General features: G+C 54.7%; 1 long non-coding RNA gene across 1 annotated transcript; it reads left to right on the top strand.

The window, feature by feature from the left end:
* Positions 1,579 to 7,086, top strand: LOC110255401. The gene is made up of 3 exons (XR_002335543.1): positions 1,579 to 1,759; positions 3,231 to 3,524; positions 4,142 to 7,086. It is a non-coding gene; the product is annotated as an uncharacterized LOC110255401 (long non-coding RNA).

The raw sequence follows: 17,604 nt of genomic DNA, 5'->3' as shown, positions 1-17,604 counted from the left end.
CGGAAGAGCTCTGGGGGGAATTTCCCCCAGTAGCCCCCAAACCCCTTAAGGCTGTGCCCTGCATCTTGGGGAGCTCGCTGGAGTCTCACACTTCCTTATTCCCAGGTCTGAGGAGGGGCGGGCAGGAAGAAATACCTCCAGTCGGGCTGCTGGGAGTGTCTGTAAAGCTTCTTTCAGTCCACCACACACTGTCACTGGCGCCTGCTCCGCCCCAGCCCTGGCCTGGGCCCTGGGGACACTGATGAGTCAGGCGTCTCGCCCCAACCTCCGGTCCAGCAGCAGCAGCCACATTGACTGTACCCTCTGCCCAGCCCAGGGCTGTGGGCTGGTCTGCAGGACCTCAGTCTGGGCCCCAGCAGGCTGTGGTTGCTGCTAAACGAGGCTGTGGCCTGGACACACAGCCAGGACCTCACCTCCTCTGCCCGGATGCTCCGTGCCCCCAGAAAGGCTTTCTTCCTGGACAGTCCACACTCACTGCAGACCTTGCAAGCGCTCCCCGCTGCTTTGGGAATAAGGGCAGAGCTCTTTGCCGGCCACTCTCAGCCCTCCGAGGCCTGACTGCTGCCCCCTCCCTTCTCAAAAGGCCCTCCTCACTCCACCCTCAGCAGCCCAGGCCACGGCTCCATTCGAAGCTGCCCATTCCATCAAGGATGCTCCCAGCTTCCTGCAACCCCGCTCCTGCCCTCCCTGTCACCCTGGCTGCCTAACCCCTGTGCACATGTGTCTCCACCAGTGGGGAGGGGGAGGCGGGGCTCTCTGGTCCCTCTGCCAGAGGTGGGGCCCTGGGAGATGACCTCAGCAGACAGAGGGGTGGCAGGGCAGGAGGGCGCAGTGGGTGAGAAGGTGACTGGCCAACAAAAAGGGCCTTTGGCTTGAGAGGCCTCAGCACAGAAGAACTAGACTGAAGAATGTCTTAGGAAGACCAGCACCTGGGGGACGGCGGGGGGCAGGTGACCTGTGCCTGCATCTCCCCAGAGGTGCCGGAGAGGAAAGAGGCAAGGGGTGGGGGAGGGGGCGGGAAGGTGGGATATGAGACCCCCTGGGCCTGAGGACCACTCCTCCAGGCAGATCTGGGCTGCTGCCCTGCTCTCTGAGTTGATGGTGTGATAGAAATATTTAGGTCCCACCAGCCGTTCTCACTCGACTCTGGGGAAGACCCTAGACTTGGCCAAGGCAGGGATGTGATCAGTCCCGTGCCCTCCATAGCAGCTGGAAAAGCAGCCCGGGCCTGGCCAAGCAGGGAATCTTGGTGATTCTTGGCCTCGGGAGCTGGAGGGAAGGGACGGGGGAGGGAGGAGACAGCGCTCTTCCCCAGGCACCCCCTCGGTTATCCTGTTCCTTCAGCAGCACGGCCCCGTGGGAACTGCGAGAGGCCCTCTGAGCAATGAGCTGACTCCTCGAGGGCTCCGTCCAGCACCAGCCGGGGTGCTGGGGCTCCAGGGAGGAGAGGATGAGCAGCGGGAGGGGCTGGAGGGGAGGGAGGGGAGCCAGAGCTGGAGCCGGAGGTGAGACAGAGGCGGGGCCATGGAGAATGAAAACCCAGCCTGTTGGTGGTTGCTCCTTTTTTGAAGAGTCACAAGCTGAGATCAAAGGTGATATTTTTACAGCAACTGAAATAGAAAACCACTGGGTGCACAGTGGGAGGTGAGCGGCCGGAACACAGGCCCTTTTATGCAGCCTGCGGCCACCGCGAGCGCACTGCCCCCTGCACAGGACCGAGGGGCATGGGGGACAGTATGGCCCCATCTTCCCAACTCAGGTAGGAGAAAGAAGTGGAGGAGATGAGGGGCAGCCCCCCCAGTGCTGGGAGAGGACAGGGGCGGCTGTGAGGATCGTAGCGACACCCAGAGCCTGTCACCTTCTGAGACCAGGCTTGTCGCTCTTGCGGTGGGTGTCAGTGGTGCCAGGCCCTGTCTCATCCTCACAGAGCCAGTGAGGAAGGGCTGTCAGGATTGCTACCCCTGTCTGATAGAGGAGGAAGCCCAGGCGGAAAGGGAATATGATTTGGGCACGTCCCACGGGGAGGTGGGAGCAAATCCAGGACCAGCACCCCGGGGCTCCCGGGGGTCCAAGAGTCTATTGCTCACACATCAGATTATTTATTGAGGCTCCGCTATTGAGGGTTCCAGCTGGCCCGGGACAACAGAGGCCACACTCCATTCTACCAGAACGCTGGTTCTCAGAGTGGGGTCCCCAGACCAGCAGCATCAGCCTCACCTGGGAACGTGCTGGAAACACATTCTCAGGTCCCAAGACAGACGTACTGAACCAGAGATTCTGGGGGTGGCTCCAGCCCTCCATAGCTTCATAAACTCTCGGAGTGATTCTGATGCATCCTGAATTTGAGAATCACTGCCCTGCATCCCCGCAGTTGCTCCCTCTGTGCTGCAGGGAGAATCATAACACCCACCTCACGAGGTTGAGGTCAATGTCAGCTAACGCCGCATTCTGGGGCCAGGCATCTTCCAAGCCCTCTGCGAGTATTCATTCCTTTAATTTCTACGAGAGAGGAACTAATACCATCCTCATTTCACAGAGGAGGAAAGGAAGGCACAGAGAGGCGAAGTAACTTGCCCAGGACCACACAGCTAGTAAGTGTGTGTGGCTCTCGAATCCAAGCTTTTATCGCTTAACCCACAGAAAGCCTCCAGCAGAGGGTCTGGCGCCCAGACTGTGTTCCGGGCGCGGCTGAGGAAGGGATGATGGCAATTGGTCTTGCCTCACCTGAGTTTGAAATGATGCTTCGCATTTTGTAACTATGAAATCTGCTGCCCTGTCAAGATCGAGGCATGAGTCAGCTGCGAAGGCAGCCTCCGTGTCTGGAACCCCAGGGCAGCCTCACCATTCATGCAGCTTTAAGACCGCAATATACCATCTGGAGCCTCTGGAAGCCTCCCAGTTTGCTGTGGACTCTGACAGAGCTGGGCTAGAACTCTCATTTGGCCTTTCAGAGGCTGTGTGACCTTGGACAAATCGCCTCACCTCTCTGATCTAAAGTGGATGGTGACCTGCTGACCTTGCAGGATTCCTGTGAGGGTTAGAGAGGCCCCCCCTTTGTGCCTAGCCTGGAGCTGGCTGTCCAGTAGCAGCTTGCTCCTCTTCCCTCCCCTTCTCCGCTGCTACCCCAGTGGAAAGACCAGCTCTGGACCCAGGCAAGCTTTGAAAGAAGAAGAAATGGGTTCCCAAATGATCAAACTGCCTTTGGCCTCCACCTCGCTGCCCTTTTCCAGATCTCTTCGAAATAGCCACCCGGCTGGGGTTTCCGGGGTGAAACACTGACACCTGCTGCTTCCAAGCTGGGAGTTAAGTACCCTGCGAGGGGAAGGGGAGCTGTCCTGTCTGCGCCACCACCACCACCACGGCCTGGGGCCCTTCATCAGTGAGAGCATCTGAGCATCCGCCTTCTGCGAGGCGGTTTGGCCCAGACATCTGAAGCTCGTTAGCGGCCTGCTCCCAGGGGGCTGACTCCGCCTGGAGAGAAATATCCCAGCAGAGCCACAGGGGATGGAGCAAACAAAGACCAGGTGAGATGTGGCCACAGAAGCGGGGGCGGGGGGGGGGGCAATAGTCTCTGAGTGGCCTCTGGGGACCTGTGGAGAGCAGAGGAAGCTGGGAAAAAGCACCACGCCTGTGCCCAGCTCCAGCCCAGCCATGGGCTCGCTAGCTTTGCAAACTGGAGATGGGGGATGGGCAGGGGGGGGCTTTCCCTCTTTGGGCCTCAGTTGCCCCATGTGTGCCTAGGAGGAGCGGGGCATAAGGCACACGCTGAGGGCCTTCCAGCCCTGACCTGGTGGGGTCTCAGCTCCTGAGGTTTGGCCCCCGAGCTGGTGGGAGTCAGGGCTAGGGGGTGGGTGGAGACATAATTCAGAGATGGAGAGCCAGGCTCCCTTCCCCAGACGTCAGAGGGGAGCTGGGGTGAGAAGACGGGAAAATAATACCGCATTTCAGATCAGCCAGCCAGGGGCCCTTGGGTGGCAGGGCTGGTGTGAGCTGAGCCTCAGAGACGAGGGTCCCAGCTGGGCAGGTGGCTAAGATCAAGATACGTTTTCCTTTTGTGGGCCCTCCACTCTGCCCAGCTGTCCAGACCGTCCACAGCTAACGTCCACTTAGCAATTTTTATTAACTCCTTGTTTACTGCCAGCCACTGTTCTAAACACCATACGCAGATTAAAATGACTTAACCCGAAGTTCCCACTGTGGCTCAGTGGTTAAGAATCCTACAAGCATCCATGAGGATGTGGGTTCGATCCCCAGCCTCACTCAGTGGGTTAAGGATCCGTAGCCTGGGAACTTCCGTGTGCCTTGGGTGTGGCCCTTAAGAGACAAAAAAAGCCTGGAGTCTGGCTCTCATCTGGACACCCTGACCTTGACCTTTCTGAAGCTTGGACGGCTGGCTCTGACCACATCACTCAAGATCGCTGCCTCCTCCCAAGATGGTTATAACGGACACCAGGCCATCTCCCAGTCTATGACAGGGGCACCTTGGTCCCCTCCCAGTCTCCTTCCCTCCTGGGAGTCAGGTTTGGGGGGAGGCCTTGCCTGGTGGCCTGGAACCCGAGCAAAGGGCGAGGAGGGCTGGTGCAGAGAACTATTACACAGACCTCGGCGAAGCCGAACCGTGTGCCCCTCAAGCAGAGTGGCCCCTGCGGGGCTGGGATGGGCACGGCCCCCAGACAGTTCCTACCTGCTGGGCTGTGCTAGGCGGGCACTCAGCCAAAGTGGGCTTCGCTGCACCTCGCTTTTCACTGGACGCCTGCTCCTAGGTTGCTGCATCCTTCCTTTGGCGGGTGAACACCTCTGATGACCAAGACTGATGCATTTACTTCTCATGGGGCAACCTTATTACCGGCATTGCCAAGACAGGCCCAGAGATGGAGCCCTGCCGCCCAGGTTCACCGAGCCCGGCCAGGCCTGAGACCACTGGGATCCCAGACGGATCCTGATTATCTGGGCACCACCTTCAAATACGGAAAATGAATTCTACAACGGCAGAAACGTTAGCAAATACAAACAAGCATGGTCACTTATGATGGAGCATGCGAATGTGAGAAAAAAGACATACGCATGTTTGTGTGCCTGGGTCACCTTGCTGTACGGTAGAAAAGTGACCGAACATAGTAAACCAGCTACGATGAAAAAAGTAAAAATCATTTATAAAAATTAAACTAAAAAAAATAAAATTGGAGTTCCTGTCGTGGCGTAGTGGAAACGAATCCAACTAGGAACCATGAGGTTGCAGGTTCAATCTCTGGCCTCGCTCAGTGGGTAAAGGATCCTGCGGTGCCGTGAGCTGGGGTGTAGGTTGCAGATGAGGCTCGGATCCCGAGTTGCTGTGGCTGTGGCGTCAGCTGGTGGCTACAGCTCCGATTAGACTCCTAGCCTGGGAACCTCCATATGTCACAGGTGCGGCCCTAAAAAGCAAAAATAAATAAATAAAATCAATGTTTCATAGAATAAAAAAAAAGAGAAAGAAAATACAAATAAGCAAAAGGGAAAATTAACTTTTGGTTTATTTCTTGGAGAAACTTCTATGGCCTTCTTCATCCCTTCTCTCCCCTGGGCCTCAGCCACCGCCCCAGCCCCAGCATAATCAATACCTCACTGCCTTTTACCAGCGGCTGTTCCCTGAGGACTCAGCCTTGACAGCAGATCCTGGAAGAGAGTCTGAGACCGGATTCTGGAAAGGCCTGGCGTCTCTTCCGGAACAGCAGAGCTTCTGCCCCAGACTGTCTGAGTGCAGAGAGTCGGAAATCCTTCCGGCCAGGAGTCCAGAGCCTGCATCCAGCCCCGCCTGGCTAGCGGATGGACCCTGTGACCTTGGGCCAGTCCCTGCCCTCTCGGTGTCTCCGCTGGAAACTGCAGACTTGGACTTGACCGAGTGGCTTCGGTCTGTCGGCTGCTCTTGGGCAAGGACCCTGCCCTCTCCGCTGAGGTGGACCGTGGCGTTTAGCATCAGAGGGCAGCGTCTGAGCTCCCCTGGTGATGGGCAGGGCTGTGTGGCTGTGTGGCCCTCCCTCTGTGCGTCTCAGGGCGGCTGTGGGTCCCACAAGGGGGCGGGCCTCGAAGACCTCTGGACGATGCAGAGCGAGGAGCTGTACCAGACTCGAACCAGAGGGTGCCCCTGCCTGCCCGGAGCCTGGCTCCATCCCGCCTCCGCCCTGGCTCAGGGAGTGTGGTCCAGGCTTGTAGATGGAGCCGCTGGCTGCCCACGGGCTCCCAGAGTCCTGGCGGGAGGAATGTGTGGACCCGGGGCCCAGGCCACCGCATGAAGTGTCCTTAACGATGCCCAGAGGGCCTCGGGCCTGTGACATCACGCACCGCAGTTTCCCAAGTTGGAGCTCAGAGGGCTAAGGCCGTTTCAAAACACAGCACTGCCTTTTTTTTCTTTCTCTTTCCATTTTGGCTAAGGCATCCAATGTGACAGCTGCTGCATTAGGAAGATGAAGAGGTGGGGTTCGTAGGCTGACTCAGCTTTATGGGACCCTAAAAACAATGGGAACCCTGGGGAGTCTGGCCCCTGCTTCCTCATGCCCACCTGACCTTGGCTCCTCCGGCAGGACCAGGGTCAGGGGAAGACAATTGTGACCTCTGCCCTCGGCCCGCTGTGTCTTATGACTGGATGTTTGTGTCCCCTTCACGTTCACACATTGCAGGCCTGCCCCCGCCTGAGTGGGAGTGGGATAAAGAAATGAGGGTGGGGCCCCCACGACGGGATGTGTCTTTATAAGAAGAGTAAGAGCCCAGAGATCTTTCTCTCTCTCTCTGGGAGTCCGCAGAGAGGTCATGTGCCCACACGGTGACATGGCAGCCACCTGCCAGCCAAGAAAAGGGCTCTCACCAAGAACTGATCCGCCAGGATCTTGATTTTGGACTTGCCAGCTTCCAGAGCTCTGCGGGATAAATGTTATTTGAGCCACCTAATCTGCCGTGTTTTGTTAGAGCAGCCTGAGTGGACTAAGACATCTCTACGAAACAGACATAATAACCCCGCCCCTGACAACTGCCATTAAGAAATAAATGCAGGAGTTCCCGATGTGGCGCAGTGGTTAACAAATCTGACTAGGAACTATGAGGTTGCAGGTTCGATCCCTGGCCTCGCTCAGTGGGTGAAGGATCCAGCGTTTGCCGCGAGCTGTGGTGTAGGTGGCAGACGCGGCTCGGATCCTGCGTTGCTGTGGCTCTGCTCCAATTAGACCTCTAGCCTGGAAACCTTCCTATGCCATGGGTGTGGCCCTAGAAAAGACAAAAAAATAGAAAAGTAAATAAAAAAAATAAAAAAGAAGTAAATGCAATAATAGCTAACTTTTCATTTAGTCGTGCATTTACCCAAAAGCAATATCTGTGCAACAGCCTCTAGGTATCAGGCACTCCTCTGGGAGCTGGGGTAGAGCAGTGAGCACGCAGACAAAAGGCCCTGCCCTGTGCAGCTGACCTTCTAGGAGGGAAGACAGACGGTAACCCGATAAGCAACTCAGGGATACAGTCTTTTGGATGAAGAGAATGTTCTGGAAAGAGGCTAGAGTTCCAGCAGGGAGGGGCAGGCCTGTTTGCACTTTTTTTTTTTTTTTTTTTTTTAGGCAAGGAATAGATCGATTAAGATAGGATGCTTGTGAGAGAGGCAAGTGGGCAGGCACAGAAGCTCTGCCTGTTTGCACTTTGAAATAGTGGGGTCAAGGCAGGCCTCTGGGAGGAAGGGGCTCTGGGGAGGCCGAGGAAGTGGAAGGAGATGTGGTCGTTTGTGGGGACGGCCTCCCCAGCTATGAAAGGACACTGGCTATTGCAGGAAGCAGGGTACCAGCTGGAAATGATTTCTAGGTGTATCTGCTGCCCCTCATAAGCCCTCAGTTCCATTCTGGGCGCGGGCAGGCCCTGAACAGTCAAGGGCATAACTGCAGATGCTACAGTCTCATCTTACCTGTTATCTTCCACTAATGCGGCTGCGCTAAACAGCTCTTTCATGTGAGGCAAGTCAGACCCAGCCCTGCCCTTAGAAACGGAGACAGATTTTAAAAGGATCAAACACACGGAGGTTCCGCTGTGGTGCTGCAGAAACGAATCCGACTAGTGTCCATGAGGACGCGGGTGGGATCCCTGTCCTCACTGAGTGGGTCGGGGATCCAGTGCTGTGGTGAGCTGGGGTGTGGGTCACAGACACCGCTCGAATCCAGCTTCGCTGTGCCCGTGGCGTAGGCCAGCAGCTGTCGCTCCGATTTGCACCCTAGCCTGGGAACCTCCATATGCCGTGGGTATGGCCCTAAAAAGCAAATAAATAAATAAAAGATCAAACACACAATTAAGAATTTCTTTGGGAGTTCCCATTGTGGCTCAGCAGTAACGAACGCAACTAGCATCCATGAGGATGCGGATTCGATCCCTGGCCTTGCTCAGTGGGTTAGGGATTTGGTGTTTCTGGGAGCTGCAGTGTAGGTCACAGATGCGGCTCAGAGTTGGCATTGCTGTGGCTGTGGTGCAGACGGCAGCTGCAGCTCTGATTGGACCCCTAGCCTCGGAACCTCCATATGCTGCAGGTGCGGCCCTAAAAAGCCAAAAAAAAAAAAAAAAAAAAGGAATTTCTTTGATTATTGTGGTTGTGATCAGAGCCATGGAGGAAAGGCCCATGATGTAAGGAACGGGGTTTAAGGTGGGTTCTGCAGGGACAAGGAAGGGGTGTGGAGGGGGCCAGGTGACGGCACGGGTTCGGGTCTTCCAGGCAGTGCCAGGGCCCTAGGGATCTGCAGAGGAAGACCAGTGGAGGGAGCGCAGAGACCTGGGGGCAGCAGGAACAGGCCAGGCCCGACCCCACAGGGCATAAGGGGCTGGAGGCCGCACACCCGTTTAAGCTTGTTGTCCCTGTGTCCCATTCACTTCAAAGTGTCCCTTTTCAGGCAATACCCTATACACTCACCCTATTGACAGGGTGACTTAAGAACAACCAGTTGCTCTTGGTGTGTCCTGAGAACAGCCAGTGTTCCAGGAAGCCCTGGTCACTGCTCCCAGCTCCCGGCCCCCGAGCCTGCAGCTCTGCACGTCGGGAGCAAGGGCCTGCCAGCCCTGTGGCCATAGCGGTTATTTGAGCTGGATGATGTGTGAAGGGCCCAGCTTGGCAGCCCCTGCCATCCGGCCCTGCCGCCCTCTTTCAGCAGACCCCACTGCCCCCTGCCAGCTCCCCCCGCCCCCCCGCCCCCCCCTCAGTAGCTTGAGATGAGAGCTTGGCCACCAGGTCTCAGGCCAAGGAGGGTTCTTGGCTCTGGGTTGGGAGAGCTGGTTTCCGGCCGTCCCCACCCTTGCTGACTCCCCGGGGACCCGCTCCAAGGCCTCGCACTCCTTCCACTCTTGATTTTTAGTTTTGGCCCTTTTTTCCTCTCTGGGTGACTCTCTCCCTCTGCGGGGCCTCTCTTTATTTTGCCCCCCTTATGGTGCCTCAGGACAAGGGAGGGGGGTTCAAGTCCCAGCTCTGTCACCTGCTGGCTGCGTGATCTTGGGCAAAAGCATCCTTCTTCTCCGAGCCAGCCACTCCGCGTCTAGGCAGTGGATGTGCTCCTGCTCCGTCCTGCTTCCTGGGCGGCTGTGAGCCAAGATGGAGTTGAGAGTCCCTCCGGAAGGGGCAGGTTGCTCAGCAAAGGGTAGTGTCCTCTTACTTTCGCTTCGTACTTTCTCTTCCCTGACTTTTGCGTATTTGGCTCAGTTAACCACAAAGCAAGAAATCAAAGCCCTCCCCCGGACCCCAAGCACCTTGCTCTCCCAGCCCAGCCCCACCCAACCCAGCCTGGACCAGAGCCAAGCGCCTCATGACACGTGCAGCCAGCTCCCTGCTGGCCCTGGGCTGCGAGGCGTGGCTGGATGTCGTGGCTGGGCCCCTCGGCCATGGGGCTCCCGAGGGGGACAGGGGAGGCGTCTTCTGAGCTATGCTGTGATGCAGGCACCAAGCTCTTGTGTTTTTTCACCAACTGCAGGACAAGAGAGGCAGCCTTTCAACCCCGCCCCCGGGCTTGCAGCCTTGTCGCTGTCTCCCATGTCACACCAGCCTCCAAACCATTGCTTATGCCCCTGACCCCATCTGCAATGCCCTTCTGCTCCCTTCCTCTCACGTGGGGTCTTATACCAGCTTGGGGGCTGAAACACGGCAGGGGGGAGACCGAGGCTCAGGAACATGCAGATATGGGTATTTTTTTACGACACAAGTGTGTTCAGTGTGAGACATTCAACTGTTTATTAAAAGACAAATAAACCTGCTTGCCTGGGGCTCCAGGGGACCCGGAATTGAAACCCAGGTCTTCAGGACTCCAAATTTCCCACCGATTCTCCTCCCTCTGCCACACTACCTGCCACGTAGTTGTGACTACGCAGACCCTGCTGTAACTTACTTCCTAGGTGTCACTTAAGAGGTGCTTGTGTAAATAAACCTGTACGTTTACGGCCAGTTGAGTTTTGACAAGGGAACCAAGACAATAGAGAAAGATTATATTTATTTATTTATTCATTTATATTTTGGGGGGCTGCACCCATGGCATATGGAACTTCCCAGGCTAGGAGTCGAATCGGAGCTGCAGCTGCCAGCCTACACCACAGCCACAGCCACAGCACCACCAGATCCAAGCTGCGTCTGCAACCTACACCACAGCTCACGGCAAAGCTGGATCCTTAACCCACTGAGAGAGGCCAGGGATCGAACCGAGTCCTCATGGATACTAGTCGGGTTCATTACCGCTGAGCCAAAAACAGTCGTTTTAAAAAATGATACTGGGGTACCTAGATATTGACATGCAAAAGAATTAAGTGGAATCACTACCTTGCACCATCGACAAAGATTAACTCAAAATGATCAAAGACCTACATGTAAGAGCTAAAACTAAAATCTCTGTGGCCTTGGATGAGGCAGTGATTTCTTGGATATGACACCAAAAGCACAAGCAAAACCAAAGAGGGGAAAAAATAAAAAAATTGGGGGGAGTTCCTGTTGTGGCTCAGCAGGTTAAGGCCCAGATGTTGTCTCTGTGAGGATGTGGATTCGATCCCTAGCCTCGCTTTATGGGTTAAGGATCTGGTATTGCTGTGGCTGTGGTGTAGGCTGGCAGCTACAGCTCCAACTTGACCCCTAACCTGGGAACTTCCATAAAAAGGCAAAAAAAAAAAAAAAAAAAAAAAGGAAAAGAAAAGGAAAACTTTGTGCTTCAAAGCACTCTATCAAGTGAGAAGATTGGAGTGGCCTAGCAGTTAAGGATCCGGCATTGTCACTGCTGTGGCTCAGGTCATTGCCATGATGAGGGTTCAATCCCTGGCCCAGGAACTTCTGTCTACTGTGAGTGTAGCCAAGAAAGAAAGAAAGGGAAAAGACACGCCACATAATGAGAGAAAATATTTGCAAATTCTTTCTCTGCTTTTTTTTTTCCCCCCTTAGGCAACTGACGTAATTTTATTAGCATGTGTCAATAAATAAACCCATACACAGCCAAGCCTTGTTAGTGGAATTGCCGCTCCATAACATAAGCTTGGAAAGATGCATGCAGCATGGTCCTAGGTCTGAAGAATCTGATTATAATGGGTCTCAGCTTGAGGACAGTACCTTGTACTCTTAGAAATCCACAAACCCACTTCTGGGCAAATATCAGGTTCCTCTCTTAGGTCTGTTAAGTTTTCTCTTTATTTCAAAAGGCTCAGGGACATGACCTGTTTTTTTTTTTTTTTTTTCATCTTGTGACGTCTCTTTCTTTTTTTTTTTTTAATAATTTTTTTTATTTTCCCACTGTATCTCTGGTAAGGTTCTATCCTAGTATCCAGTAGGTACAAAGGATGTCCACAACTCAGCAACAACAACAACAACAAAAAGATAACTCAGGAGTTCCCGTCGTGGCGCAGTGGTTAATGAATCCAACTAGGAACCATGAGGTTGCGGGTTTGGTCCCTGACCTTGCTCAGTGGGTTAAGGATCCGGCGTTGCCGTGAGCTGTGGTGTAGGTTGCAGAAGCGGCTCGGATCTGCGTTGCTGTGGCTGTGGTGTAGGCCAGGGGCTACAGCTTCGATTGGACCCCTACCCTGGGAACCTCCATATGCCGTGGGAGCGGCCCAAAGAAATAGCAAAAAGACAAAAAATACATATATATATATAACTCAACTTTTTAAGTGAGTAAAAGATTTCAGTAAACATTTCTCCAAAACAGATATGCACATGGCCAGTAAACACATGAAAAGATCGATGCTCAAACACAGAAAACAAAACTCATGGTCAGCAAAGGGAAAGGGGGGAGGGATCAGTTAGGAACTTGGGATTACCGTATATACACTATTAAATATAAAACACGCAACCAATGAAGACCGACCGTATAGCACAGGGAACTATACCCAATATCTTGTAATAACCTATAATAGAAAAAGGATCTGAAAAAAGAATACGTGGCTATAAAAGTGCCTTCTCCTAGCCATGAGATCCTGCTGTAAAGCACTGGGAACTCTATCTAGTCACTTGTGATGGAGCAGATGGAGGGTAATGTGAGAAAAAGAAGGTATATATATGTGTGTGACGGGGTCACTTTGCTGTACAGTAGAAAATGGACAGAACACTGTAAACCAACTATAACAGAAAAAATAAAACACATTTAAAAAATAATAAAATTGCTCTCTCCTAGCAATGCAATTGCAGTACAAGCTGAAAGTAACAGCTCTGTTTGGTCTAGTGGGGTCATGGTACGTGGATTGGAAGACAGACTTCTCCAAATGGTCAGGCCTTCTAGCAGAGAACTGGGCTCTGAGACTGGCAGTCCCACCAGAATCTCAAACAGTTGGGGATGGAAGGGGAGGGGTGCTTTTACCATCAGAAGTGGGAGGGAGGCTGGGCAGGCAAAAACTCGGCCACCTTCCCCTAGGGGCCACTGCGGGATGATCTAAGAGCCAGGGAAGAAGGCAGTCGTGGTTTTCGGGTGCCGAGTGACAGGGGGTGCAAAGCCCAGCTTTCCTCTCTCCGGCTCTGTGCAGGTAGGCCAGTGATACGCCTCCGCCCCCAGCCCTCAGCCGCTACTTTCTGGTCTGCAAAGTGAGACCACTACCTCCCAGCCCAGAGAATTGCAAGTATTGGAGACGGAGCCGAGAGTGATGGCCCAGAGCCTGGCACCCAGCAGGGGCTGTGCCAAGGGCACTTACTGATGCCTTCAGCGGGTTGATGTTTAGCTCCGTCAGCAGCCGGGAAGTCAGAGAAATTGTCTTAGACAATAGGGGCTTCCCAAGGTCCAGACCCCAGCCCAGGTCCAGAGCTGAGGGGATGGTGTGCGAGGGACCCCTCCTCCTTGGGTAGGGATTGCATGCCTCAGGGCAAGCCCAGCGCTGCCCCAACCTGCTGCTGACCTTGGCCTGTTGGCCTGCCGCTTCTCAGCTCGATGTCCCCTGAAACTGACAGCGCTGCTCTGGGTGATTCCTCAGGGTTCCTCCCCATTTAAGGCGACTCTGAACTCAACAAATGTCACCTGCTGAAGTGGCCTACACCCACCTCGCCCCTCTTTTTATTTTTTTATTTTATTTATTTTTTCTGTCTTTTTGCCATTTTCTTAGGCTGCTCCCATGGCATATGGAGGTTCCCAGGCCAGTGGTCAAACTGGAGCTGTAGCCACTGGCCTATGCCAGAGCCACAGCAACGGGAGATCTGAGCCGCGTCTGCGACCTACACCACAGCTCACGGCAACGCCGGATCCTTAACCCACTGAGCAAGGCCAGGGATCGAACCCTCAACCTCATGGTTCCTCGTCGGATCCGTTAACCACTGAACCACGAAGGGAACTCCCCCACCCTCCCTTTTTATAAAGAGATCAAGCAGCCCTTGCTGCAGAGTTGAAGTGTCCTCTGTGCAAGGCCGAATGCAAGGCATGAGGACGGACGATGACACTGACCAGGCCCTGTGCTCAAGATGCTGGCAGCCCCTGCACCAGTGGACGTGGCCACTGACTCCCTGTGGCACCTTGGCAAGTCACCTGCCCACTCGGGAGCGCCCCTTTGCCCCACATGCAAGGGAAAGAGTTAACCACGAGGCCAATAGCCTGTGGCCAGGCCTGCCACGCCATCTGGTCCCAAAGAGGTGGCTGGGTAGCCCATCCCCCCACCTCAGCCCCGAATCTAGTGACATCATCCCCAACCCTGTCCGTTTCCCCAGCAACTGGGGTGCTGGCCGAGGCTCCCCAGGGGCCCAGACCGTCTGGATTTCCTTACACACAACTGTACCTCGTCCATATTTTCACAATTAAATTGTCAGTTTGGGTTAAGTGTTGTTTGCTGACGGCTGTCAACCTCTCTCTGGCTCCGCTCACTCTTCACCCAGAGCAAGTAAGTGAGATCGGTTTGCCCAGCCGGTGCCCCAGGGCCGTGCAGAGATGCTAGGAGGGACTGGCAAGCAGGAGGTCTGGGTTCCAGCCCAGCTCTGCCGTACATTTGCTGTGTGGTCTTGGGCAAATCACTTCCTCTCTCTGGGCCAAGGGCTTCCCCGCCTTAAAAACAGGGCTCACCATCTCTGCCCAGCCCTCCCTGGCATGGGCCTGTCTGCTCCCCATTTCCCTCCTTCCACCCTCGATGCCAGCAGCACGGACGCCCTCCGCCCCCCACTTACCCTTCCCTGAAACCAAACTTCTCCCTCTCATCTCTGCTTAAGCTGTTCCCGCTGCAGGGATGGGCCTCCCCCACCCCCCGCCAGCTGACGCGTCCTCCCCCACCTGCACATTATTTATATGGACGTGAACACTAAGCACGAACTTGAGCTCTGCATCTGGAACTGCTTAGGTACCTGGCAGCAAAGGAACGAACCTTTATCGAGGACTGATTACGTACAGAGCCTTCTACATGGATCATCTCTTTAAGCCCCCCCCGCAACCCTTGGTGGCAAAGGTCCGATTTTCCAGATGAGAAAACTGAGGCTCAGGGACAGAATGTATCTTTTCCAAAGCCATGCAGAGGGGAGGTTGGAGTTGAAACCCCTACCTGTGGGCTCCTAGAACCCATGCTTGTTTCAGACCCGGGGGCAAACACTTTCCCCTAAGGTTGCAGTCGTGGTCAGGATTCCGCAGGCGCATGCGTGGAAATGCTCGCTCTTAGGGAAGGTCGTGCTGTTTTGCAAATGCCAGGGACCAGGCATTTGCTAAGTACCATTCGCAAAGTACCCAGGGCTGTTATATAGAAGAGGGGATCCAGGAGGAGAGCCAGGGCCACGGGAGGTGTCTCAGATCTCTGCTGTAGGTGAAGGAGTGACCCTCTCCCAGGCAGAGCCATCTCATCATGGAAGAGGTGGCCTTGGAGGGAGTGAGCTTCCTTCCCCTGGGAGGATGCAAGCAGGGCCAGGTGAGGAATTCACTCATTCCTTTGGCAATTTTGGAAGAGCCACTGTTCACTGGCCCTGAGGGAGCACCAGGGAAGCAGCGCAGGTGAGACAGAGCCGCTTGCTGACCAACGATATTCCCAGAGCAGTGGGGACATTTGCAGGGGCTGCGGTGGCCAGAACTTCAGGGACCTAACAGGGTAAGAAGCTCAACGCTGAGATTCTGACCTTAGACAAAAGCATAGTTTCTATCTTTTAACCGTGTAAGCCCGGCTGCTTTGGGTATCTCTTGGTAGGTAACAAACCATGTCACAATTTAATGGCTAAAAAGATTGAATAATTCTCATGATTCTAGGAGCCGACTGGGCAGCCCTGCCACTCTCCCTGGGCTCCCTCGAGAGGCCGCGCTTGGCTGTGGCTCAGCCAGGCCTGGGTTCTGCTGGGCCCCCTCTGCATTGAGGCTTCTGGGTGCAGCTGGGCTCCATGAGGATAAGAGCCGAAGCTGCAGGACCCCTGAAGCCTGGGCTCTGGAATACACACAGCATCACTTCTGTCACACGCATTGGTCCAGGCAAGTCACCAGGCCAGGCCAGATCAAGGAGTGGGGAAAAGCCTTCACCTCCACACGGAGGCACAGATCAAAGGGGTGTGCGTCCTGGGATGAGAGGGAATGGTTCCGTGGTGTTCCCATTTTGCAGATGATAAAGCCAAGGATCACAGAGGCCGAGGGACTTGCCCAGGGTCACGCCATAGATGAGTGCAGGAGAGAATCTGAGAGCCAGGCCAGGCGCTTTGAGGACATGCCTGCTGCTAATGATCCCCCCCCCACCATCCCCCCACCCTGGAAGATCTGAATTCACAGGCCATGCCAACCCCTGGCACAGGGGACCCCTGGGCTGAGCTATTCTGCCCAGACCCCCATCCACCTGCTTTCCCAGGAAGGCCTTTCTAGAAACACCTGGAAACAGCACCTTTCGGTCTCACTGTTTCTACCATGTTCATAATTCATCCTAAAGCACAGGTAAGAGTCAGGAGAACCAAGACCTGTTTTCTGGAGCTGAAAAGGCCCTTGGAGGTGATCTAGTTCAACCCCTCACTTACAGAAGGGTTGAGGGCACAGAGAGGGCAAAATCATTATCTGCTGTCACATAGCCAACCACTGATGGGGCTAAGACTGTAACCAGGTCACCTGTACCCCCATCCAGGGCTCCTGAATATAGCTGACGTGTCCCCACCCATCTCCACCAGGCCTTGACCCCAAGAAAAAGAAGCTGAGGAGGGCAAGGGGTCAATAGAGATCACGTCCTTTCCTGGGTGCCCCCCTGGCTGAAAGGTGGTGTGTGTCCCTGACCAATGGCAGTGAGCAGGGGCTGAGAAGCCTGCTGAAAGGAAGCCCCCGGCTTGTCTGGGCGATCAGATAACCAGAATCACTGTGGGGAATTGAGGAGAAGGAAACCTCATCTACAGCAGCAGCAGCCAGAGCATATGCCAGCCCTGCCCGGCCCAGAGCCTCCTCCCCTCTAGAGGGGAGCTCAGGGGGCCACCTCTCAATCTAAGCTTTTGAAATAATTTCCTCGTCTTCCCCTCTCCCCGCCCAGGGCAGGGGTTCCTGTCTTCGCTGATGCCTGGATCTTGAGTCTCAAGACAGAGCCAAGAAGCTGGGAGGGTCCCAGAGGGCTGGGGCCGGGCTTCGGGAGTCCTGGCATCTCCTCCTGGCCTCCTCAACCCCTCTCCAGAAAGCACAAAGTCACTATCCTCCTTCTATGTGTTTCCATGGGGTCTCCAGCTACTGTGCACTTCCCACCGGGGAGAACTGGGTTCACATATTAACTCCACCACTTGCCAGCATTCCAGTTGGAGCCTCAGCTGCTACATCTATGAAATGGGATACTGAGCCCCGTCTTGGAGAAGAGAGGATTTGCTGGGACTGTCTTCTCCTCGTGCTACGGATGAGGAAATTCAAGTTCAGGGCGTTTCAGGCAACGTGGTCAAGATCACACAGCTCAGAATAAAACTGGCAAAATCAATACTGGAACCCAAGTCCACGTGGCTCCAAATGACTTCCTGTATGTACATTAGCGGGGAGCTGGCAGATCTCTGGTTGAAGGACTGTTTGTGCAAATGTTTAGAGGAAACTGATTGAGCTTCTGAAGTGACCAAAGGGTGATCGCAGCTGGACAGAAGTCACCGAGAATGGCTCTGACTGTGGTGGCCAGCGTGCCTTGGAATGTTAGAGCTAAGGACCCCCGTCAGTAGCCTCTGAGGTGCAGCAGCTCCGTCTCCCACACCCGCTTCCTACCCGCCCCCCCAAAGCCATG

The sequence above is a fragment of the Sus scrofa genome, chromosome 9, assembly GCF_000003025.6.
Source record: "Sus scrofa isolate TJ Tabasco breed Duroc chromosome 9, Sscrofa11.1, whole genome shotgun sequence".
NCBI lineage: Eukaryota > Metazoa > Chordata > Mammalia > Artiodactyla > Suidae > Sus > Sus scrofa.
The sequence above is the reverse complement of the archived record's forward strand: the minus strand, read 5'-3'. Positions and strand labels throughout refer to the sequence as shown.